The 22,335-nt window shown below is 41.5% G+C and overlaps 1 protein-coding gene across 3 annotated transcripts in view; it reads left to right on the top strand.

Annotated features, from left to right (window-relative positions):
* Positions 1–12,577: 12,577 nt before the first annotated feature.
* YPEL2 (yippee like 2) overlaps positions 12,578–22,335 on the top strand; it is a 70,662-nt gene continuing 60,904 nt past the window's right edge. Inside the window, exon 1 of one of the 3 annotated variants that reach the window (XM_027625361.1) lies at positions 12,578–12,717. The gene's annotated coding sequence lies outside the window, so the exon portion shown is untranslated. Of the gene's footprint in view, positions 12,718–21,737; positions 21,989–22,335 lie in introns of those variants that run through there. The other 2 variants (XM_027625358.2, XM_027625362.2) reach the window with 2 other exon arrangements.

The raw sequence follows: 22,335 nt of genomic DNA, 5'->3' as shown, positions 1-22,335 counted from the left end.
ACATGAATAGCATCTGATTCTAGCTGATTAAAGGGATTGGTATCCCTTTCCTTTCTTGGAAAAGTGATCATTCTCCTTTCTACTGACTGGCAAAAAGGAATGCCAAGTACTGCAGGTAAAAGCTATATACATGCAACATGAACTAGTTTTGTTTCTGTGCTTTGCCATTTCTAAAATGTGTCCTCAATTGCATTTTGGACATATAAGTTCCTTCAACTGTTATTTCTGTTTTACACTTCTATGTGACATCAAGCAGGGAGTTGGAAAACTTTGTCTGGGAAGGACTAGACAGTAAATATTTAGGCTTTTCAGGCTATAGGGTCTCTGTCACGACTACTCAAGTCAGCTGTTATAATGCAAAAGCAATCATAGATTCTACCTAAGTGGTTAAGTGGGGCTATGTTCCAATAAAAATTTATTTATGGACACCGAAATTTACATTTCACATAATTTTCACATATCACAACATATTCTTCTTCTTTTTATTATTTTCCCCCAACCATCTAAAAATGTAAAAACCATTCTTAGCTTGTGGGCATATAGAAGGTGAGATTTGGCACATGAGTCATAGTTGGCCAATCCTTCATATGAAGGACTGGTTAGTTCAGTTAAATAGGACCTGGTGATGCAGCCCGGTCTGTGGATTTAATCCTCACAGGAATGATTACATCCACTTTGCACTGGTGAACTTGTTGCAATTTCAAGTTCCACCCTCAATTCTGGCTAGTGGCTGGAAGACGTGGGCCCTTCATCACCAGGAGAAACCGGTGAAAAACGCCACTTTCATGCTTTCATTTCTAGCAAAGCTTACCGATGATTATTCACACTTCTGTCACTTGAAAGTTTCTGAATTCCACTTTTTCACAGTAAGGTAACACAAATTGTGTGTTCTCGCCCTCTTGTTAAGGCTGGAAAGGCATAAATCTATCTTGTCACGTAGAAAAACTGACTCGTAAGCATTTTGGATAGTTCTCTGAGAAAGTGAAACAGCTGTGTTGAACATATTTAATAATAATCTTGAATTTTTATTGACCAGGATCATTTCATTCTGTGAATGAAGCAATTCCCGTAGGAATTCCCTAAGCCATTCCCTTAGGTTTGCTCTTGGACTGGGAAATAAGAGTATTTTTGCTTCCTGTTTAGGTCATTTCTAAGCACTTTTGTAAGACTTTGAGCTCTGTTTACCCTAACTAAGCATTTCAGATAGCTTTGTGCTTTTCTCTTACGAGAAGCCATAAGTTTTCTTGACTTAGATTCCCTTGCCTCTTTCACATCTCTTAATTCTCTGCTTTTGAAATGGCTTTGTTTTTGAGGTGAAGCACCTGGCCATGGGGCATTTGTAAAGGATATAGAGCCATGGGAGGAGATTTGTAAACAAAGCCAAACTTTGTCAGTTATAATTGTAAATTGGCTTAAATTCTCCCAGTAGGAATGCTTTCTTGATTACAATGTAAGTCGGTTCAAGGCTATTCCAGCAAAGCTCTGTCACACGGGCTTTTTCTTAAGCTTGATGTTATTACATTGAGGTTTGAAGGAGTGACCCCTGCTGGATTCTCTGTGTGATCAATTATACCAAAAAGTGTGCAAACGACCCATCCTGCTCAAGTCTGAAAACCTGGAATCATGCTTGATATTATTCTTCTTGTATCCCAATCCTATCCAAGAATGCTGTCATGTCTACATTCAAAATGTATCCAGAATTGGATCCCTTCTTATTTTTTCATACAATGCCACAACTCTGACCCAAGCCCAAACCATCTATCTCCTGGATTACTGCAAAAGCTCTCCCTGCTTCTCCCCATCTACTCTTAACAAAGCAGCCACAGTGGTCCAGTTAAAAACTCAAGTTAGATCACGTCTGTCCTCTTTTTAAAACCCTCCAATGATTTCTTCTCTATCTCAGCACAAAGCCAAAGGCCTTAAAATGGCTTACTTTATCCTCCCCAGCCCCCATGTCTCTTACCGCATCTCCTATTACTCTCTCCATTGCTTACTTACTACCAGCCACACTGACCCCTTTGCTTCCCTTACAACACATTTCCGCCTTGAAACCTTTGTACTGCTCTTCCAGAGACAAGGTATTCCACACAGCACATACTTCTTCAGGTCTGTGCTAAGAATCACTTAACAAACACACAGAATGGCTAAGATGAAAAAGACTGACACAATTAAGTGTCAGCAGAGATGAGGAGGTGCTTGAACTCCTATACTTGCTGACAGGAGTGTAAATTGGTTCAATCACTGTTCATCATTAATTACTAAAGCTAAACACTTGCCTACTCCGTGACCTAGCAATTCCACTCCCGGGCAGATACTCAAGATAAATGAGTGCATACACCTACGAGAAAACATATAAAGAACATTCACAGCAACTTATTCATAGTAGCCCCAAATTGGAAATAATCCAACTCTCATCAAGGGAAGAAGGGATAGGATTCGCCTGGGTGGCTCAGTCATATAAGCAGCTGACTCTTGATTTTGGCTCAGGTCATGATCTTGGCGTACTGGGATCGAGCCCTGTATTGGGCTTTCCACCCAGTGGGGAATCTGCCTCTCTTCCTCTCCCTCTGCCCCTCCCCCTGCTCATGTGCTTTCTCTCTCTAAAATAAATAATCTTTTTTTAAAAAAGATTTTATTTTTATTTATTTTTATTTTTTATTTTTTTTAAAGATTTTATTTATTTGAGAGAGAGAGAATGAGAGAGAGCATGAGAGGGAAGATGGTCAGAGGGAGAAGCAGACTCCCCGCTGAGCAGGGAGCCCCATGTGGGACTTGATCCCGGGACTCCAGGATCATGACCTGAGCCGAAGGCAGTCGGTTAACCAACTGAGCCACCCAGGTGCCCTCTAAAATAAATAATCTTAAAAAAGAGAGGAGAATGGATAAATTGTGACTAAAATCATGAAATGGAATACTATATAGCAATAAAGGGGACAGCTGCCTTTATATGCAACAGTATGGATCCATCTTACAGACATTATATTGAGTGGAAGAAGCCAGACACAAATGCATACATACTTAGGATTCCATTTTTTTTTTGAAGTTCAAGAACAGGTAAAACTCAACGGTGATAGAAGTCAGAATAGTAGTTTGCTCTTTGTGGACACTGACTGGGAAGGGTCACAAGGGAACCTTCTGGGATGCTGTAAATGTTCTGTTTCTTGCCTTGGGCAGTGGTTATATGAGTGTGTGTAAAAATTCATCAAGTTGTGCACAGCGGTACGGTTTACATACTTTAGAATGTGTCTGTTTACCTTGATAATTAAAAAAAATAAAGCAAATTCACTTATCTAAAGCAGCCTTTTTTTTTTTTTTTAAGATTTTACTTATTTATTTGACAGAGAGAGACACAGCGGGAGAGGGAACACAAGCAGGGAGAGTGGGAGAGGGAGAAGCAGGCTTCCTGCGGAGCAGAGAGCCCGATGTGGGGCTCGATCCCAGGACCCTGGGATCATGACCTGAGACCAAGACAGACGCTTAATGACTGAGCCACCCAGGCGCCCCTAAAGCAGCCTTTTCTACCTTCTCATCACTTCTCCCTCTTATTCTATTTTTATCCATAGCACATATCACCAGCTGACACATTTTATATAATTAATGTATTAGCTTATTTATTATCCCTCTCTCCTACCAGGATGTAAGCTCCATGAGAGGGGGGGACTGGGTTTCATTTACTGCTGTATCTTAGAGCTTAGAACAATGCTTGGCACATAGAAGATCTCAATAAAGATTTGTTAAATAAATGAATTGCTATATTGTAGCTTCAGCTCCGGATATACTTACAAATCAATTTTTGTCTGGAACATGAGATACTCCTCTTTCCCTATAATCAGCACTATGACTAATTTACAAACTGCTTGCAGATTGTGAAATGGGATTGGGAACAATGATGACAATCTTTGGGTTGAGTTGCAGGTTTTATTGACAAAGATGTTCGTTGGTTGACTTCTGGGCCCAAAGCTAAGAAGGCAGAAGAGTGGGGGATATCGGTTCATTCTTCTCACTCTCCCAAGATTGTTGAGTTGTTCAGTATTATTTTCTCAGAAGCCAGAAAAGGAAAATAAATAAGCCATTGTCTCCCTAAGCAAAATCGCCTGTGCTATACTCAAGATTTTTTTTTTTAAGATTTTTTTAATTTATTTATTCATGAGAGACAGAGAGAGAGAAGCAGAGGGAGAAGCAGGCTCCCAAGGAGCAGGGAGCCCGATGCGGGACTCGATCCCAGGACCCCGGGATCATGACCTGAGCCGAAGGCAGACGCTTAACTATCTGAGCCACCCAGGCGCCCATAGTCAAGATTTTTGACCCTGGAATCAGGTAGGAAGAATTAGCAACGCAAATCTTAAGAAATGTGGAGGTGATCCCTCCAGATCTAGAATTGATTTGAAACTAAAATGCAGGGAGAGGATAAGGAACATATAACAAAAAGATATTTGTCTCAGGGTAGAAGTGCAAGAGTGTAGACATGACAAATGAAATGGGTAGAGGATTTTGAGAAGTACAGGAGCATGAAAACAGTGATAAGTAAAAATGCCAACTTTTCAACTATAAGCTTAATCATAAAGGTAGGACCTGGCATGTTTGGAAATAACATTTATAGAGTACTTATTACATGCTTAGCATTTAATAGGTTTTTCTCACTTAGTCCCTGCAACAGGGAGATAGGTAGGTATTAGTAGCTTTATTATTTTTTTAAAGAATTTATTTTATTTTTTTTTTAATTTTATTTATGTATTTGACAGAGAGAAACACAGAGAGAGAGGGAACACAAGCAGGGGGAGTGGGAGAGGGGGAAGCAGGCTTTCCGCCGAGCAGGGAGCCCGATGCGGGGCTCGATCCCAGGACCCTGGGATCATGACCTGAGCTGAAGGCAGACGCTTAACGACTGAGCCACCCAGGCGCCCCTAAAGAATTTTTTTTAAAGATTTATTTATTTATTTGACAGGGAGAGAGAGAGCGCACGTGCGTGCCTGAGCAATCCCTCTGCATACCTGAAACCACGGATAGCACTGAACCCCATAAAAACTGTTTTTCCTCTATAATGCATACCTATAGTAAAGTTTAATTTATAAATTAGGCACAGTAGGAGATTAGCAACAAAGACTAATAATCATATAGAACAATTATAACAATGTACTGTAATAAAAGTTACGTGAATGTGGTCTCGCTCTCGAAACGCTGTATTGGACTCACCCTTCTTCTTGTGGTGATGTGAGATGCTACCACGCTGACGTGAGCGAGACGAAGTGAGGGGAATGACGCAGGCATATGACGTAGTGCTATAGGCTGCTAGGGACCTTCCCAGGATCCGTTAGGAGGATGCTCTGCTTCCCGAAGGCGGTTGTCGGTGGGTAACTGAAACCACAGAAAGTGAAACCATGGATGAGGGGGCTTGTACTACCGTATAAGCCAAGGAATGCCAAGGATTGCCAGCAAACAACACAAGATAAAATAAAAAAGGCAAGGAAGAATTTTCCCCTACAGTTTTCAGAGGGATCGGGGCCCTGCTAACACCTTGATTTTGAACTCCTTGTCTCCACACCGTGAGACAGTACATTTCTTACATTTTAAGCAACCCACTTTGTGGTAGTTTGTTATGGCAGTCCTAGGAAAGTAATACACTACTCTTGGGGAATAATTAATATGAATAAGAATATATGTTCAAGGATAGTTGTTGAATTATTTAATTTTATTTAAATTCAGTTAATTAACAAATAGTGTATTATCAGTTTCAGAGGTAGAGTTCAGTGATTCATCAGGTGCATATAACACACAGCACTCATTATATCACCTGCCCTCCTTAATGCCCATCACCCAGTTACCCCATCCCCCCACCTCTCCTTGAATTATTTATAATTATGAAAATTTAGAAGTCACCAGAATGTATAAACAATAGTGGAATCATAAATGAAATATATTTATCAGGTGCCAATAAAAATCATATTTTTGCAAATCTAGGTAAATGTTTCATAATATAATAGGGAGAAAAGGCAGGAAATAACACTGTATATTCCATATGATTCAAATTTCATTTTAAAATTCATAAATCATTACATATTTATAGAAAAAACTGGTGGCAAATACTCTTTTATTTATTTAAGATTTTATTTATTTGCCAGAGAGAGAAAGTGAGCACAAGCAGGGGGAGCTGCAGGCTCCCCGCTAAGCAAAGAGCCCAATGTGGGGCTCAATCCCAGGACCCCAGGATCATGACCTGAGCCGAAGGCAGATGCTTAACTGACTTAGCCACCCACGTGCCCTTGTGGTAAATACTTTAAAGGGCTAAGAGTGGTTAGATTTTTTTTTCTATAATTTTCTACAGTTATAACAAAGTTATATATTAGATGTTATTATAACAAAGTTATAAGTTAGATGTTAGAAATGTCAGAAAGAAGATAGTATATATAAATTTGATGGTCTTGAGGATAAAGATACAAAGACAAAAAATTATATGTGTCTAATTTATACTATTTCATTATTACATGTATCCAATTTATACTATTCATTTCTCCACACAGCTGGGACTCGTTTTACCCTGGAAATACAGACTACTAGCAGAGAAGGTGGCAAAGACTTTCAGGCCCAAGCCTTTGTTTCTTAATGCAAAATCAAAGGTAGAGGCTATCAATTTGACTCTTATATTTTATTTTCTTTATATTATAGCCTACACAGCCTAAGACAAAGCACTTAGAAGACTCTAATGAGAACCAGAAGATATACGTTCTTAGTTGAAATGCTCAGTTATATTTAGGGATTACACAAATGCCCAGCAATGAGTGAAGCCTCACAGGCCTACAGGAGAGACAAGAAGGGCCAAATGGAGACATTTACAGGAGAGGGGATGGGGTGCCATAGCTGCAAGGGCTGTGGGCACTAGCAGGGAAGCAAGGCCTAAGCCAAAGCCAACATCATGCGGCTAAAGGCTCTGCATAATTGCCACAAATATAAGGTACATTCCTTCACTTCACTGCAACTTCTCTGAGGAGTGATGAAATCCAAGGCCTTTCTCTCTCTCTCTCTCCCCCATACACACTTTTTCCCGGTTAAAGTGATGTCAAAACATTCTTTACCTACAGATTTGCATTTTTAGGAAGATAATTTACCCATGAAAGCAACATATCCTAATAAAAACTTATTCCTGGGGCACCTGGGTGGCTCAGGTTAAGCATCTAACTCTTGATTGCAGCTCAGGTCGTGATCACGCCATGCGCAGCGGGGAGTCGCTCTCTCTGCCCCTCCCCCCAATAATTCCTAATAATTAAGCTAACCTTAAAATGACTGACTGGGGTTGTAGTAAAAATGGTCACTTTTTTTTTTAATGGTCCCATTTGGCATTGCCTGTGGCATTGGAAACTGGTACAGTCTTTTAGAAACATGACAGTAAGTACCAAGAGCCCTAAGGAAAACAAAAAAAAAAAAAAAAAGAAAGAGAATAGCAACAATAATTTGTCTATTTGCCATGATCTATACGATGTACTTGGCATACACAATTTCGTTTAATCATTACCACAATCCCCAGAGGATCAGGGAGCTTAAGCAAATCATTCAAGTCACATAGGTGGTAATGGACAGAACTGAGTTTTGGATCCAGGTTGCCTAATTCCAAATTCTATGTTCTTATCCATTCTATGTTGCCATATAGTGTTTACATTTTTTTTTAAAGATTTTATTTATTTGACAGAGAGAGACAGCGAGAGAGGGAACACAAGCAGGGGGAGTGGGAGAAGGAGAAGCAGGCTTCCCATCTAGCAGGGAGCCCGATGCAGGGCTCTATCCCAGGACCCTGGGATCATGACCCGAGCTGAAGGCAGACGCTTAAAGACTGAGCCACCCAGGAGCCCCTACTGTTTACATTTTTGACCCTAAAATTGTACTCCTAGAAAGGTACCCTTAAGAAATACTTTAAAGAAAAACACTGTATCGCAATGTTAGAAAAGAGAACAATTTGAAACAATATAATTGTCTAACAATAGAAGAATGGCCATAGTATTGTTTACCTTCATAACGGATTATGATAGACTTTAGAAAAGATAATGACGGGCGCCTGGGTGGCTCAGTTGGTTAAGCGACTGCCTTCGGCTCAGGTCATGATCCTGGAGTCTCAGGATCGAGTCCCGCATCGGGCTCCCTGCTCAGCAGGGAGTCTGCTTCTCCCTCTGACCCTCTTCCCTCTCGTGCTCTCTCTCTCTATCTCATTCTCGCTCTCAAATAAATAAATAAAATCTTTAAAAAAAAAAAAAGAAAAGATAATGACACTCTAAGGATATGAAAAAATATTTTGGATACAATATTCAGTAAAAAAATGAATACAATAGGTTATATTCATTGCACAAACATAAAAATATATATGTATAGGAGTGCAATTTAAAGTAGTTTTAGATTGTGGTTGTAATAGACTGGGTGCAATTTTTTCCCTTAAAATTTAGTTTATTATTTATTTGTTTATTTGAGAGAGAGAGAAAGAGCATGCATGTGTGGGTGGAGGGAAGGGCTGAGGGAGAGAGAAACTTTAGCCGACTCCACACTGACACAATCCTGAGATCAAGACCTGAGCCAAAACCAAGAGTTGGACACTTAACTGACTGTGGCACCCAAAATTTAGTTTTTGAAAAAATTATCTGAAATGAAGAGTTTTATCACATAATCACCTTCTCAAAATACTGGCCTCAGTCCAGTTTCTTTCTCTACCTGCACCTCTTCTGCTCAGAACAGCTTTCCATTTGTCATTTGCTTCTTTTGTTCGCTCCACAGCATGAGCTCTTGCCACGCATATTCATATGAACAAGGTTGACCCAAATAGAAACTGCACATTCCCAGAAATCACTTGACCATTTCTTCTGTCCTGTGACAGTGTTGAGCTGCACATTTTATTGAAGAATTTGTCCTCTTTTTTCACAAAACAGGGTCTCCTCCCAACCCATTTTAACTATTCCTTTGAGCATAGTTGTAGCTTTATATACCTGTACACTGCCATTGACCACAAGGCTTCTCAACTTCAGCATTCTTGGCCTCTATACTAGATGTCAGTAGCATCTCCTCCTAAAAGTGTGACAGCTAAAGACATCTCCAGATACTGCCAAATGCTCTCAAGTGCTGGGGGGCAAAATCCTGGTTGAGAAACATTGGCCAAAGGTGAACCTGTAGTTGGCCAGTTATGCCCTCATTTAACCACAAGAGGTCTCCCTAGACCTCATTATGGTTCTAATCTGGAAACTATGAGGCTTTGGCCACTACCAAATAGGTTAATTGTCAAGACTGGGTGGGTGGTGACAGCAAAAGGTTTACAAACAGAAGCATTAGATCAATCTCCCGTGCAGAAAAATTCCAAATAAATCACATAGACATTCCATCCTAAAGGACAGGAGTATAAATCCCAAAAGTGTGCTGTATGCAGTGACTTCCTGGCAAAGAATACAGTGTTGAAAGAGGAATGGGGAGTAACAATAGTGGAGAAAGCTGACAAAGAGGACCTCAGCCAGGTCATTGGAGGTCAACATCAACACTGATCAATCATATTGATAGTATGTGCCCTTGAAATGATGCAATAAAAATGGCACTTTACCTCCATGATCCTCCTCCCCAAGCCCTCTAATCTCAGTCTGATTATGAGAAAAATATCAGACAAATTCCAATTGAGGGGCATCCTACAAATACCTGACCATAACTCCTCAAAGCCGTCAAGGTCATTAAAAACAAGGAAAGTCTGTCTGGAGTGGGGCTCCCTGCTCGGCGGTAGTCTGCTTCTCTCTCTCCCTCTACCACTACCCCCCCGCCCCCTGCCACTTGTACTCTCTCTCTCTCTCAAATAAATAAATAATATCTTTTAAAAAAATAAAAAATAAAAGCAAGGAAAGCCTGAGAAACTGTTACAGCCAAGAGGAGCTTGGAGACATCACAACTAAACTTAAGGTGGTGTCCTGGATGTGATTCTGGGACAGAAGGTAGAAATTAAGGAAATCTGAATAACTGTGAATTTAAGTTAATAAAAAGTATCAATATTGACTCATTAGGTTGTAATGATGTACCACACTAGTATGACATGTTAATAAAGGGAAACTGTGCAGTGGCAGGGTTATATGGGAACATGGTACTCAGCTTAATTTTTTTGTAAATCTAAAACTCAAAATTAAGTCTTCTAATTTTTTGAAAATCATCTGATCAAGCACCGTCTTGGTAAAATAAATGAAAAAGTTTTGAAAATGGTGGATTTGCTAGGATTCTGATTTTTTATCTAAAAGGAATCATTTGATGACTATAATTGGAAATGCCACCGTCATGAACCAATCAAGCCCCTCATTTTATGCAGCAGTATCAGGTAAGAAAAGCAAAGATTGATACTGAAGACGACTTAATAGAATAGAGGAGCCCAAATACTTAAAAAAATTCTTGGAGATTATTTCTATACTAACAAGTAGGTAAATGTGGCACAATCATATAATGAGAATATCAACTATTATATCTCATTGATAACCCTTTGAAGTTGGTACTGTATTCCGGTACTATATTAAGGTGAGGAAGATTGAATCTTAAAGAGATTATATATTTGCTCAAGGTCATGGAGCTAGTAAGTAGCAAAACTAAAATTCAAATTTTTATATCTGACTTTAAAGTCTTTGCTTTTGACTCCTGTGCATTATTTTCTGCCTATATTTGGCAACCGAGGTTATTAACCTTCACCGTAGAGTAGGTATTACATAATTAAAAGAGTGCTGAGGAAAAAACAGAACTCTGGGGCCTCAGTCAGCTCAGGATATCAATTTCCTTACCAGAAAATTGTGGATAATAATACCTGTCCTTCCTACCTCACTGGGTTATTTTAAGAGTCAAATGAAAGAATATATGAGAAAATGTCTTGCAACCTGTGAAGTGTGGCATTGAATCATTAACACGTTTTTACTTTTGCAGCTTTTTGCAAACATGTCTGTGAGTTAATTGCAAAATGGAATGTGAGCAGATGATTGAAGGGAGCTTCAGAGCAGAAGGCTCATAAGAGAATCGTGTCAGCTTCAAATCCTCTCTTTGAATGTTAGATCTCAAGTCTATGGTCTTCATCACTGACTGCACTTATCACCTGGGGAGCTTTCCAAGGCATCCATGCCTGGGTTGTTTGACCCCAGACCAATTAAATAACAATTGCTAGGAGTAGGGCTCGGTCAGTGCTGTGTTTAAAAGGCTCTCCCGGTGATTCTAATATGCAACAGAGGCTGAGAACCGCCATCCTAATTGATCTAAAGTCAGCCCAGTTCCACAGGGCCCACCATACCCTTCCGGCTTGGGCTGCTCTTACTCCTGGAAATTGCTGGAGTTGTAATATTACCATCAGGCAGTGAGGCTAAAATAAAAGTCTGGTCAGCCAAGCTGCTAGGACAGCTGATGAAATTGTCATTTGACTAAAGGAAACGGATCTATTTCAGTTTTATTCAAAGAAGGAAGAGTCCAGTAATGGGAGGGAGAATGCTACACAGGCTGGCTATGCAATTATTTAGCACACTGCCACGATCACCAGCCAGGCTAGCAGAGAGGCTGCTCCGAAGTCTTTGCAAACTTGGCTCTGCAGGTTAGTTTATCTTGGCTATCATGCTGTCTGAGAGCCATTGGTGGGATCCTGGGCCTTGGTGCCTGGCAGAACAAAGCTTACAAATTAGCGAATTAACAGTGTTCAAAACCTGAGGCCATAGAAGAAAAAGCTGTTCAGCAAGAATAACATTAGGTGTGTTACAGAATTAATGTAATTCAGAGCTAGAAAACCCCTTCTTTTAGAAATAGGCCCAGTTTCCTAAATGTATTGCTCTTTAGGGTCATCTGTGGAAGAATTTAGGTTACTGCCAACCACGGCCAAGAGAGAGTACTGAGAAGGAGAAGTCATTTGGGGGAACTGAGGGTTCCTGTCGTCTAGAGTCTGGGCATCACGTTAACAAATCCAGGAACTTATTATGTCATAACACTAAGAGATGAACAGTCTCTTGGGGATAAATCCACATTAACCAAGTTCACAAGAAGTCCAATACTGAATTACACAATGACCAGACATTAACACCGGATGGTACATTCTCTACTTGTAAGAAAGACAATATTGGGAGACACATTTGAACCATAAATTATACTTGAAAGTCAAGGATAATTAAGAAATTAGTTGAGTGATCATAAAAGATGGTACCATCAAGCTATAGTAACTGGATTCATTCCATCTCTCTGTAAGGGTGACCAGTTAAGTAGAATGAAATACCCCAGACTCTGGCTGGGCACCTTCTGTATGGATCAAGCTGGAGAATAATTGACAAATTCTTGCTCTTCAAGAGTCAGTTTTTCAAACCCAGATCTCCAAACTTCTTTTCTGGTTATGTGTTCCTAACAGAAAAAAAAAAAAAATTATGGTCCATTTTTCATATGATCTGCAGATAATTTTGATTTTTTTTGTATCATCTTCTTGTCAGACCTGACAAGAAGGTTATTGCTTTTATTGACTAATGTAGCTGACAGCTTATATTAAAAGTAAGAGAAATGTCAACGCTACCATTTTATTGTTTGCTTGTGCTTTAATTATTAGTATTAACTTTAATTTGTGGTTTCTTTGCAGGAATTTTGTTAAGCCCTTGTCCATTTCGTGAGAGTCAACTAAGTGAAAACTGAGTACTATTAACAGAATATAATCTGTAAATCCATTGAACAGGGCTTAGTAAACTGCAAGGTGCCAAATGCTACGCTGAGAGGCAAGCGGTGAGTGAGGTGCCACTGACAGCCCTCCCATTGCGGAATTCCCATTCTGTATACCTCAGCAATGAATGAGGCTGTTCTTCAGACAATGTATAAAACAATGCATTCACTCAGAGCCTAGAATACTTTAGAGCTCTAGATACAACAGCAATAGCAATATACAGCAATCCTTAGAACAATAGTTTTAAGTTCTAGAACAATAATTCTAGAAATTATGCCCTAATCCTTAATTGCATAGGGACACTCTTAAATCTCTATCTCCCCATTTGCTGATCAGGTGAGTCTTTTGTGTAGCTGTTCGGTATCTTTCATCATATTTTGATTCTGCTTATTGTTATGTCCTGAGGGAAACTTTATCTGAAGTTTTGGGGGTGCCTAAGGACTCTATTGCTCTATAAGAACAATAAAATGAGTACAAGGGATCCATAGTTATCACATTTTACTATTAGGAGAATGGTTTTATTTAAACTCAGAAGCAAAACAGGGTGCCTGGGTGGCTCAGATGGTTAAGCATCTGCCTTCAGCTCAGGTCATGGTCCCAGGGTCCTGGGATCGAGTCCCACATCGGGCTCCCTGCTCCTTGGGAGCCTGCTTCTCCCTCTGCCTCTCTCTCTCTCTCTCTCTCTCTCTCTCTGTCTCTCATGAATAAATAAATAAAATCTTTTAAATAAATAAATAAATAAACTCAGAAGCAAAACAGCTGAACAGAGAGTTAATTTGGTTGGAAGGATCAGGAGGGACTAGGTTCATACCTCTGTCTTCAGAGACTTCACATACAAGGCTTCCCAGGAATGGGAAGTCTTCCATAGAGTTTGAAAACTACAGCTCTAGAACATTAAAAAATCGTTTGAGATGGAATTTTGCTATAATTAGTGCTGTGTTATAAGTAAGCCTGCAGGAACTAGAGACAAAGGAGATCCCATGGACAGTTTGTTGGCAATGAATTAAGAACAACAACAAAATTCTGATTCATGTTTTATCCTAAAGATATTATAGCATAGAGTTTTAGAGTTTGGACTCTATATTCAGACAGCATTGGGTTGTTCTTTTTATTTCCTCCACAGAGAATTTAATTTTAGTTTTTAATAGGTAATGAATACACATGATTATAAATGGTAAGACTCCCTCTCATTCCTAAGCTCGCCTCCCCTAGTTCTCCCCAGCAGTAACCACAGTTACAAACTTCTTGTGCATTTTCCTAGAGGTAGTAAAGGCATATCAAGACATACTTGTATATATATTACATGTAAATATATATTTTAAAACAAATAGTGGCATTCTTCGTACAACTGTTCCGCACCATGCTTTTTTTTTTTTTAACTTAATTCTTGGAATTTGTTCACTCTTTATTCACTATATATTTATTGAGTATTGTGATAGGTTGCAATATTGTTCTCTACTCCTCACGATAGGGTTATACATCCTACTTTCTTTGACTTTGGAGACTCTTTTAGTTAAGGAAGGTATAATATACTTCTCTCTTGACTTTGGATTTGGCCATATTTTCTTTGGCCAATGGATTGTGGGTAGGAGTGACAGTGTGTCATTCAAAGTAGAGGCTTTAAGGGGCATCATATGTTTTCATGTACTTCTTGTACAGCAGGGGTCCCTAATGAGAAGATACTAGAAGCCAGTCTAAATCTAATATGTGACCCTCAGCCTAGAGTAGTGCTGTACATATCAATGAGGGAAAAAGAAATGTTTGGGGGTCATTTGTTACCACAGTCAGAAGCAAATTAATGCTACTATGTATTCAGACATTTTTCTAGGTTTTTTTTTTTAAGATTTTATTTATTTATTTGACAGAGAGACACAGCGAGAGAGAGAGAGCACAAGCAGGGGGAGTGGGAGAGGGAGAAGCAGGCTTCCCGCTGGGCAGGGACCCTGGGATCATGACCTGAGCCGAAGGCAGATGCTTAACGACTGAGCCACCCAGGCGCCCCACTTTTCTAGGTTTTTAAGTTAATTAGGGAGCCAAACAAAGATCCTCATCCTCATGGAGGATCTACATATAGACCCGCCTCTTTTTAATGGCTGCATAGTATTCTTTTGTACAGAGGCATTGTGATTTATTTAACCAGTCTTTTATTGATGGATTTAGGTTATCTCAAAAGATGAAAACATATTTCTAATATAAATGCACAGAAAGCATACATTCAAGTTTTATTTAACTTATAATGAAGAACATACCAGGATGACAAAGTTCGTTTAAGGAGAATATTAGGGGTTCCTGGGTGGCTCACTCGGTTGAGCGTCTGACTCTAGATTTCAGCTCAGGTCATGATCTCAGGGTCTCCAGGTTGAGCCCTGATTTGGGCTCCATGCCGGGCATGGAGCCTGCTTAAGATTCTTTCCCACTGCCGCTTCCCCCCGCCCTGCCCTCATACACTCTCTATCTCAAAAAAAAAAAAAAAAAAAAAAAAGAAAAGGAAAGAAAAAAGAAAAAAGAAAAAAAGAAGGAAAAGAAAAACAATCTGAAAGTTGAAAACTGTAGTCAGTGTATAAAAAGAAATTCTGAGGGGTGCCTGGGTGGCTCAGTCGTTATAAGCCTTCGGCTCAGGTCATGATCCCAGGGTCCTGGGATCGACCTCCGCATCAGGCTCCCTGCTTGGCAGGAAGCCTGCTTCTCCTTCTCCCACTCCCCCTGCTTGTGTTCTCTCTCGCTGTCTCTCTCTCTGTCAAATAAATAAATAAAATCTTAAAAAAAAAGAAATTCTGAAATAAAATTGTTAATTTTAAAAAAGATTTATTTTATTTGAGAGAGAGAGAGAGAGTGCAAGCAGGGGAAGAGCCAGAGGAAAGAATTCTCAAACAGACTCCCTGCTGAGCAGAGAGGCCAAAGTGGCGCCTGATCCCAGGACCCATGACCTGAGCTCAAATCAAGAGTCAGATGCTTAACTGACCAAGCCTCTCAGGTGCCCCTAAAATTGTTAATCTTGGTACAAAACTGGCTAATGGCCCACAGGGTAAAAATAATTTTTGAGGTTTTCTTCTACAGGATAGAAGAAATAATCATCCCCCATTATCAGTTTTACAGAGTTGTAAAATGTCTGGGCTTTCATCAACCGCAAAGTCATATTCCCCAGAAAGAGTTTTTGCTAATACCAACCATGCTACAATATCCTTTTATATTCATTTTTGTGCACATGTGTGAGTGTATCTTAAGGATAAGTCCCTCAAAGTGAAATTCCTAAGTACATTAGTTTTGACTTTTGAGAGAGGTTACCAAATTGCCCTTCATAGAAATCATACCAATTTACCTCACTGTGAACAATATATGAATGGCTGTTTCTTCATATCTTCTCCAACACAATGTTATGGGACATTTTACTACCTGCCAATCTGATAGGATAAAAATAGCACCTCATTATAATTTCAATTAAAATTTTTTCTTGTTATTACTATGACTGAATATTTTCTTCATATCTTTACAAGTTATTTCTTTTTCCTCTACCATGAATTGAATTGTCACTTCATATCTTTGCCTTTATTCATCATATGTGTTCCAAATTTTGTTTTTACAGTTTTAGACAGATTTTTAATCCTAGCTCTGCTCTTTACTAGCTGTGTGACCTTGGGCAAATTAATTAACATCTCTGAGCTTAAGTTTACTCATCTGTTAAATAGGGATAATAACATAGTCCTCAATCCCATATCTGGAACCCTAAGATAGAGATATTTTAAATTCTAGGGACTTTCAGTGCATATAGTGTATATCACATAAAGCCCCAGGGAGCATGAACTCTTCAAGCATTAATATTCCCACAAGAAACATATGAATATACTAGATGGGATTAATAAAGCCTACGGATGACCTCATGTCATTTGAAGTTGGCCATCAAATGAGCTGCATCAATTTTTTTTTTCTTGAAAATCTTCCATGGTTTATTATACTAGTTTGTTGAAAGTTAAAAATTGTGCAGAAGAAAGACATCCTCAATGGTATTGTAACCAATTGGGAGATACAACCTATTGATTAGACAAATATTGAGACTAGCCCACATGGTAAGGACTGGGAGTGAAAAGAAGCTTAATGAGAGTGCTATTAGTAGCTTGTGAAAATAAAGGAAGAAAAATATAATTGCGTGTATCCTGTCAAATGTTTTTTTACCCTACAGATTTTACTTATTGCATACTACTGCTCTGTTATTGTGCCATATGAGCTCTGTCAAACTCACTTTTGATTTTCAGAGCTTTTTGGATTTTCAACTGTGCTTAAGGTATAGAGAACTATGGTATCTTCGTACATAAGGTTGTTGTGAAGATTAGATTAAATGAAACAATGCATGTAAAGTGGTCTATACCAGCTCCTAGAACATAGGAAGAACAAGATAAATATTATTGTTACTCTTGTTTTTAAGATGGGAGTGTTAAGCCCTTACAACTCTTGTTTCCAGGCCCTTTAGCTTGGCGTAGGGTTTTGCTTTGTGCAATAGTTTGATAGTTCAGATGAGTTTCCTTGTAAAGGTGACTGAGATATTTGAAGAGAAGAGGAGAGAAACATTTTTATTATTTGGTGTCGTAGAAGAAAGTGAATGGACTTTGAAGCCAGATAGATCAGGGTTCAAATTCCGTTAAGATCAGCTTTAAAAAAGAGAGAGAGAGAAAATTACCTATCTTCCAGGTTGTTTTGAGGATTAAATCTAACTAGATAGAATCGAAACTGCTCTGTGCACAATATGTACTCACTAAATGATGGCGGCTGTTTTGTTGGAGTACATTCGGGAGGGCTTAGGTTCAACACTTACCCATTTATAGTCTGAACGGCGTTTAATCAGCCACTTTCATGACTGAAAATGAGGGACTTGGATAAGGATCAGAGAAAGCATTTATTGTACATAAAGAAACAAAGCACTATTACCATGATCTGTCCACAGGAAGATGGCACCAGGCCCTCCTCTGTGATGTAATGTCATGGGATTTTACTTGTTGGGGGAGGAAGGGGTACAATGAAGCCTGGGAGGAGCATCTTCCCCTCCCCACACAGGCTGAGGGGAATGTTTTCCCAGGTGATATGGTAGTGTGAGAGCCTGTAGACTTTAGCCTCCAAAAACTTTCTATTGTACTGTGTTTTTAAAATGCAGATTGCCCCTTTTATTATAGAATATCCTTGAAGTTTCAGGTTTAATGTTGTCACACTACAAAGTAGGACCGCTATCTGTTGATCAGTTTACTCCTATCCGTTCCTGCTTGGATCCCTAATGGATTAAATTCAGATATAAACCTTGACAGAAGGCCTACCGTGTGTCAGGTGCTGAAAACATGAAGACATCTGATAAGGTTCCAGCCCAGGAGGGACTGCAAGAAGGATGGATAACTGATTAACTCCTAATAGGGAGTGCAGAGTGTTGAGTGATATAATAGTGCTACGAAGAAAGTGCCATGAGGGTACTGAGGAAAAAAAATTAATTTTTCTAGGGAGGTTAAGGGAAACTCCTCCAAAGAAGTGACATTCAATCTGGGACGCCTGGGTGGCTCAGTTGGTTTAGCATCTGCCTTCAGCTCAGGTCATGATCCCAGGGTCCTGAGATCGAGTCCCACATGGGGCTCAACGTGGAACCTGCTTCTCCCCTCTCCCTGCTCGTGCTCTCTGACGAATAAATAAAATATTTTTAAAAAAGTGACATTTGATCTGATTTTTGGCCTGAGTCATTCAGCAAAAGGCTTTGAGATGGAATGATGAGAGGAAGCAGCAGAGGGGGGAAGGTGGGGGGTTAAGGAGTGAATAACATTCCAAATGAAGGAAACTGTGGGGTCCAGGGTGTGAGTCAGTAGGCATATGCATTCATTTGTTCAGTTATTTATTGAACAAACAAATATTGGTTGAACGTCATATACTCTTCTTGGCACGGGGAAAACAACAGGAAGCAAGATAGATAAGGTCCCTAATGCTCTCAAGGAGTTGACACTTTAGAGCTGGATGGGACAGGAACAGAAAACAAATAGGTGAACAAGGTAATTTCAGAGAGTGATATGTGTTATGATGAAAATAAGGTGGGAGAAGATGTGATAGAGAGTACCCTGGGGGGGAGGCGTGAAGATTGGGTAGTCAGGGGGCCCTCTCTGGAGAAGGCTTTTGACCTGGGAACCAAGTGGCAAGGAGGCAGCCTTCTGGGGCAAAGTTTTTCAGGTGGAGGGGAGAGCAAATAAAAATACTGTAACAGGCTTAGGCCTGGTGTATTTGAGGAAAAGAAAGGCAGCCAGCTTGACTGGAGCAGCATGATCAAAGGAGCGATAGGGAAGACCAGGGAGGTTGGCAGACCCGGTTAGTAGGGCCTTATGGGTCATCATGAGAAGTTTGTTTTGAAAAAGTACCATTTGGTGTCGTGTAGAGAATGGACTGGAAGTAGAGAGATCAGTTGGGAGGTCATTGCTTACTCTATGCAAGAGATGTTGGTGGCTCCAACCAGGTGACAGCGGCAGAGACAGACATGTTCAGAGCAAATACACATTTTTGAAGTCGAGCTGACAAGACCTGCTGATGGACTGGTGTGGGGGTGAGGAAAAGGAAGATGTAAACATATCAAATGCTACAACGTGGATGTGGAACATGGGATTGGAGAGAAGATCCTGGAAAAGAATGGCTATTAAGGCTTTGGGAATGAATGATTTTGGCCTCACACAGAGGAGACAAATGTAATGGGCCACTAAACAAAGCCAGGCTGATAAACTGTCTGTGAGGCCAGGAACCTCTCAAACCTTTACTACCAAGGGTTTTTTGTTTTGTTTTGTTTTAAATAACTCTCTGGCTACATTTGAGCAAATTTATGTCTTTCCCTACATTCTCTCCATCTCCTTTTTTGCCCTACAGGATATATATCTGTCTATTTTGACACTCTCTCCATTGGCCCCAGATTCTCTTCTTGGTAGATTCTTCAGAATACTATCATCCAAGTTAAGTAGGAAGTTCCTCTTCTTGGTAGATTCTTCAGAATACTATCATCCAAGTTAAGTAGGAAGTTCTGCACATAATAGGCGCTGAGAATGTATGTACTGAGGGGCAATTAGAGGTGCTTGCTTTCAGACAGAAGTTCCACTTCTGCCTTCATGCTTTGCAACTCACCATACTTAGCCCTTTTGACTAGGAGGAGGCATGATCAGGCTTATTAAATATTTTTTTGTTGTCCTTGGCTGGCTGGCTGGCTGGCTGGCTCTATTGTCTTCTGGTCTTACCATCCTGTTCGCCTCTCCTGTCTCCTGCATACACACCGCAGGCCTGCAGGGGTCCTCAGATCTCCCTCTGAACCACTGCACCAGGCTTGTCCTCCTTAGCTAACATTGTTATCTTTTATTTAAACAAAACAGTATCCACCAACCTTGTTACATAACATCCGGGTATCCGAGGGTGTTAGACTAATGCAGCATCTACTGTTGGGGAGTGTTGATCTGGCAACACAAATATTCACTAGGAGAATATTGCTGAAATGTAACAAGTTTGACTTCCTGGCCTTCCTTACAATTTTGGAGGGGAAGGGACTTTAGAGATCATGCTATCTCAATCTTCTTTGTTTTCAACTGTGAAAACGAAGGCCTAGACAGACAGACAGACAGACAGACACACACACACACACACACACACACACACACACACACACACACACACGAAGAAATTTGCCCAGAAGGCACATCAGGGCTAGAAATCAACCTCTTGATAATCTAAAGTCCATCACATTTTAGATAAAGGGTTGTGAAACCTTTCTTGTTCATGATTCTCATCTGAAAAGCTCTTTTTTTTTTCTTTTCAGCTTTAGACTTTCCAAGTTTGTCAAAAGTGAACAGTTAACAGTGACATGGTGCTCCTGCTTACACCCAAACAGCAAATTTGAGACTGATAATATCTAATGAAAAAATTTGAGGTATTTTTGTTTCTACAAACATTTTACTGACATTAGGACTGTATTCATATCCAACAGTGCAAGGTATATTAACCGAACGCAATATGAATGCAATGTATATTCATCTGTATATCTGAGTCAGATATATTTTAAAGACAGCTGGATAGAGTTGCAGGTGAAGTTAGAGCCACCTGGGGATCTACCCCAGTAACATTCTCAGTTTATGTGCAAACCAGTATATGGAAAGGGGGTGGAGTCAGCTGTACCTCCAGGGGCATTTCACATCCTGAGAGCTGCTCAATAAAAAACATGGGGTTTCCTACTGCTCTCTGAGGAACTGCAGAACCTCAGTGGTGAAGTGAAAAGGCTGGGCTGCTCTCTTCCCCTCAGCCCGGCCAGCATTCTTTCTCAAACTGACCTGTCTTCCTGCAGGGAGACTGCCCCACTCCACCCACCTGGTGCCTTCCTGGATTTCCTGCCTGCCTGGGCTTATTTTTTAACCTTCTCTTCCTTGAAAAGCAGTGATCCAGAAAGTGGGCTCCTCCCCTCTGGTCACTGACCGTCTTACTTTTCTAGGCTAACCATCCGCATTTCCCTTCAAAAGCTTTGGAAAATCAGCAGCAGTAGGAAGCTGGGCGCCTTCCAATTCCCCTACCACATCTTTCCTACTTTTAACTCGCTGAAATTACTGGCAGAACAGAGAGAAGTGGAGAAATGCCTTGCTTCTGAGTAGGGCCTGGGCTGGTTTGGCATTATCTTATTAAATTCAGCTGGCCCGGGTCCTGAGGCCCTCTTCAGGTAACTTAGGCTCTGAGTTACAAATGGCTAAGGTGTAAGGAGGGAGTTACTGTTTTGGCCCTCCAAATCTAGGTACTATACAGCCTCCCCACTCCTAACCCTAGGTTCTAGGAATTCCAGCCTTGACCTGGGGACAAACCCCAAACGCAAATAAACGGTCTCCTCCCAGGCACTGAAAGCGAACCAACCTCATCACTCTTTCTCTCTATTCCTTCAGCCAGTTGCCCTGCTTAGCCAAGCTCCGCCGGCTGAGCCGTAGCGGGCCAGACCCGGCACTCGCGCACTCCCCGCACCCCAGCCCGGCCAGGGCAGAGGGGTGGGGGGTGGGAGGTTGGGGAAGCGGGGGGCGGAGTTCCGTCCTTCGCTGATTGGCTTGGGGCGGATGGGCTGCGGCCGTGCCGAGCCAACCCGCGGCGTGTTGCTATGTGCTGAGGCGAGGGGATAGGCGCGGGTGCGCGTCCGTCACAGGGCAGCCCCCGGCCCCGACCGGGAGGGATGCGGAGTGGCGGCGGCGGCAGTCGCGGAGACTGTGGCTTTAAGAGCGCGCCCGGAGCCCGGGAGCCAGCCGGGCGGTCCTTCGCTGCTGCGCACCCCGGCGGAGCCGAGCCCAGCGCTGGCCGGACGGGGCAGCCTGCTGCGGGGTAAGCAAACCTGGAGCGCGGCGCGGGCCGGGCGCGCGTGGGCGTGGGGCGCGCTGTCAGCGCGGACGCCTGGCACCCGGCGCCGGGCACCGGTCCCGGAGCCCCTCCGTTTCGGCTCCGGCGGAGCGCGCAGCGCCTTGTGCGCCGCGCCGCCGAGGCGGGGTCCGGCGTGGGGTCCCAGTGGGGGCCGCGGGCGCAGGGGGGCGGGAAGCGGGCCGCCGGGGCCACGTGACCGGTTTGTTTACAAACACTGCCGGGCTCCGGCGGTAGCCTGCGGAGGGACCTGTGGTGACGCGGGTGCCCGGATCGGGGTCGGGGAGTTGTGCGAGGAGCCGGGCAAGTCTAGG

This window comes from Zalophus californianus, chromosome 16, assembly GCF_009762305.2.
Source record: "Zalophus californianus isolate mZalCal1 chromosome 16, mZalCal1.pri.v2, whole genome shotgun sequence".
NCBI lineage: Eukaryota > Metazoa > Chordata > Mammalia > Carnivora > Otariidae > Zalophus > Zalophus californianus.
Note: the sequence above shows the minus strand (reverse complement) of the source record. Positions and strands in the feature narration are given on the sequence as shown.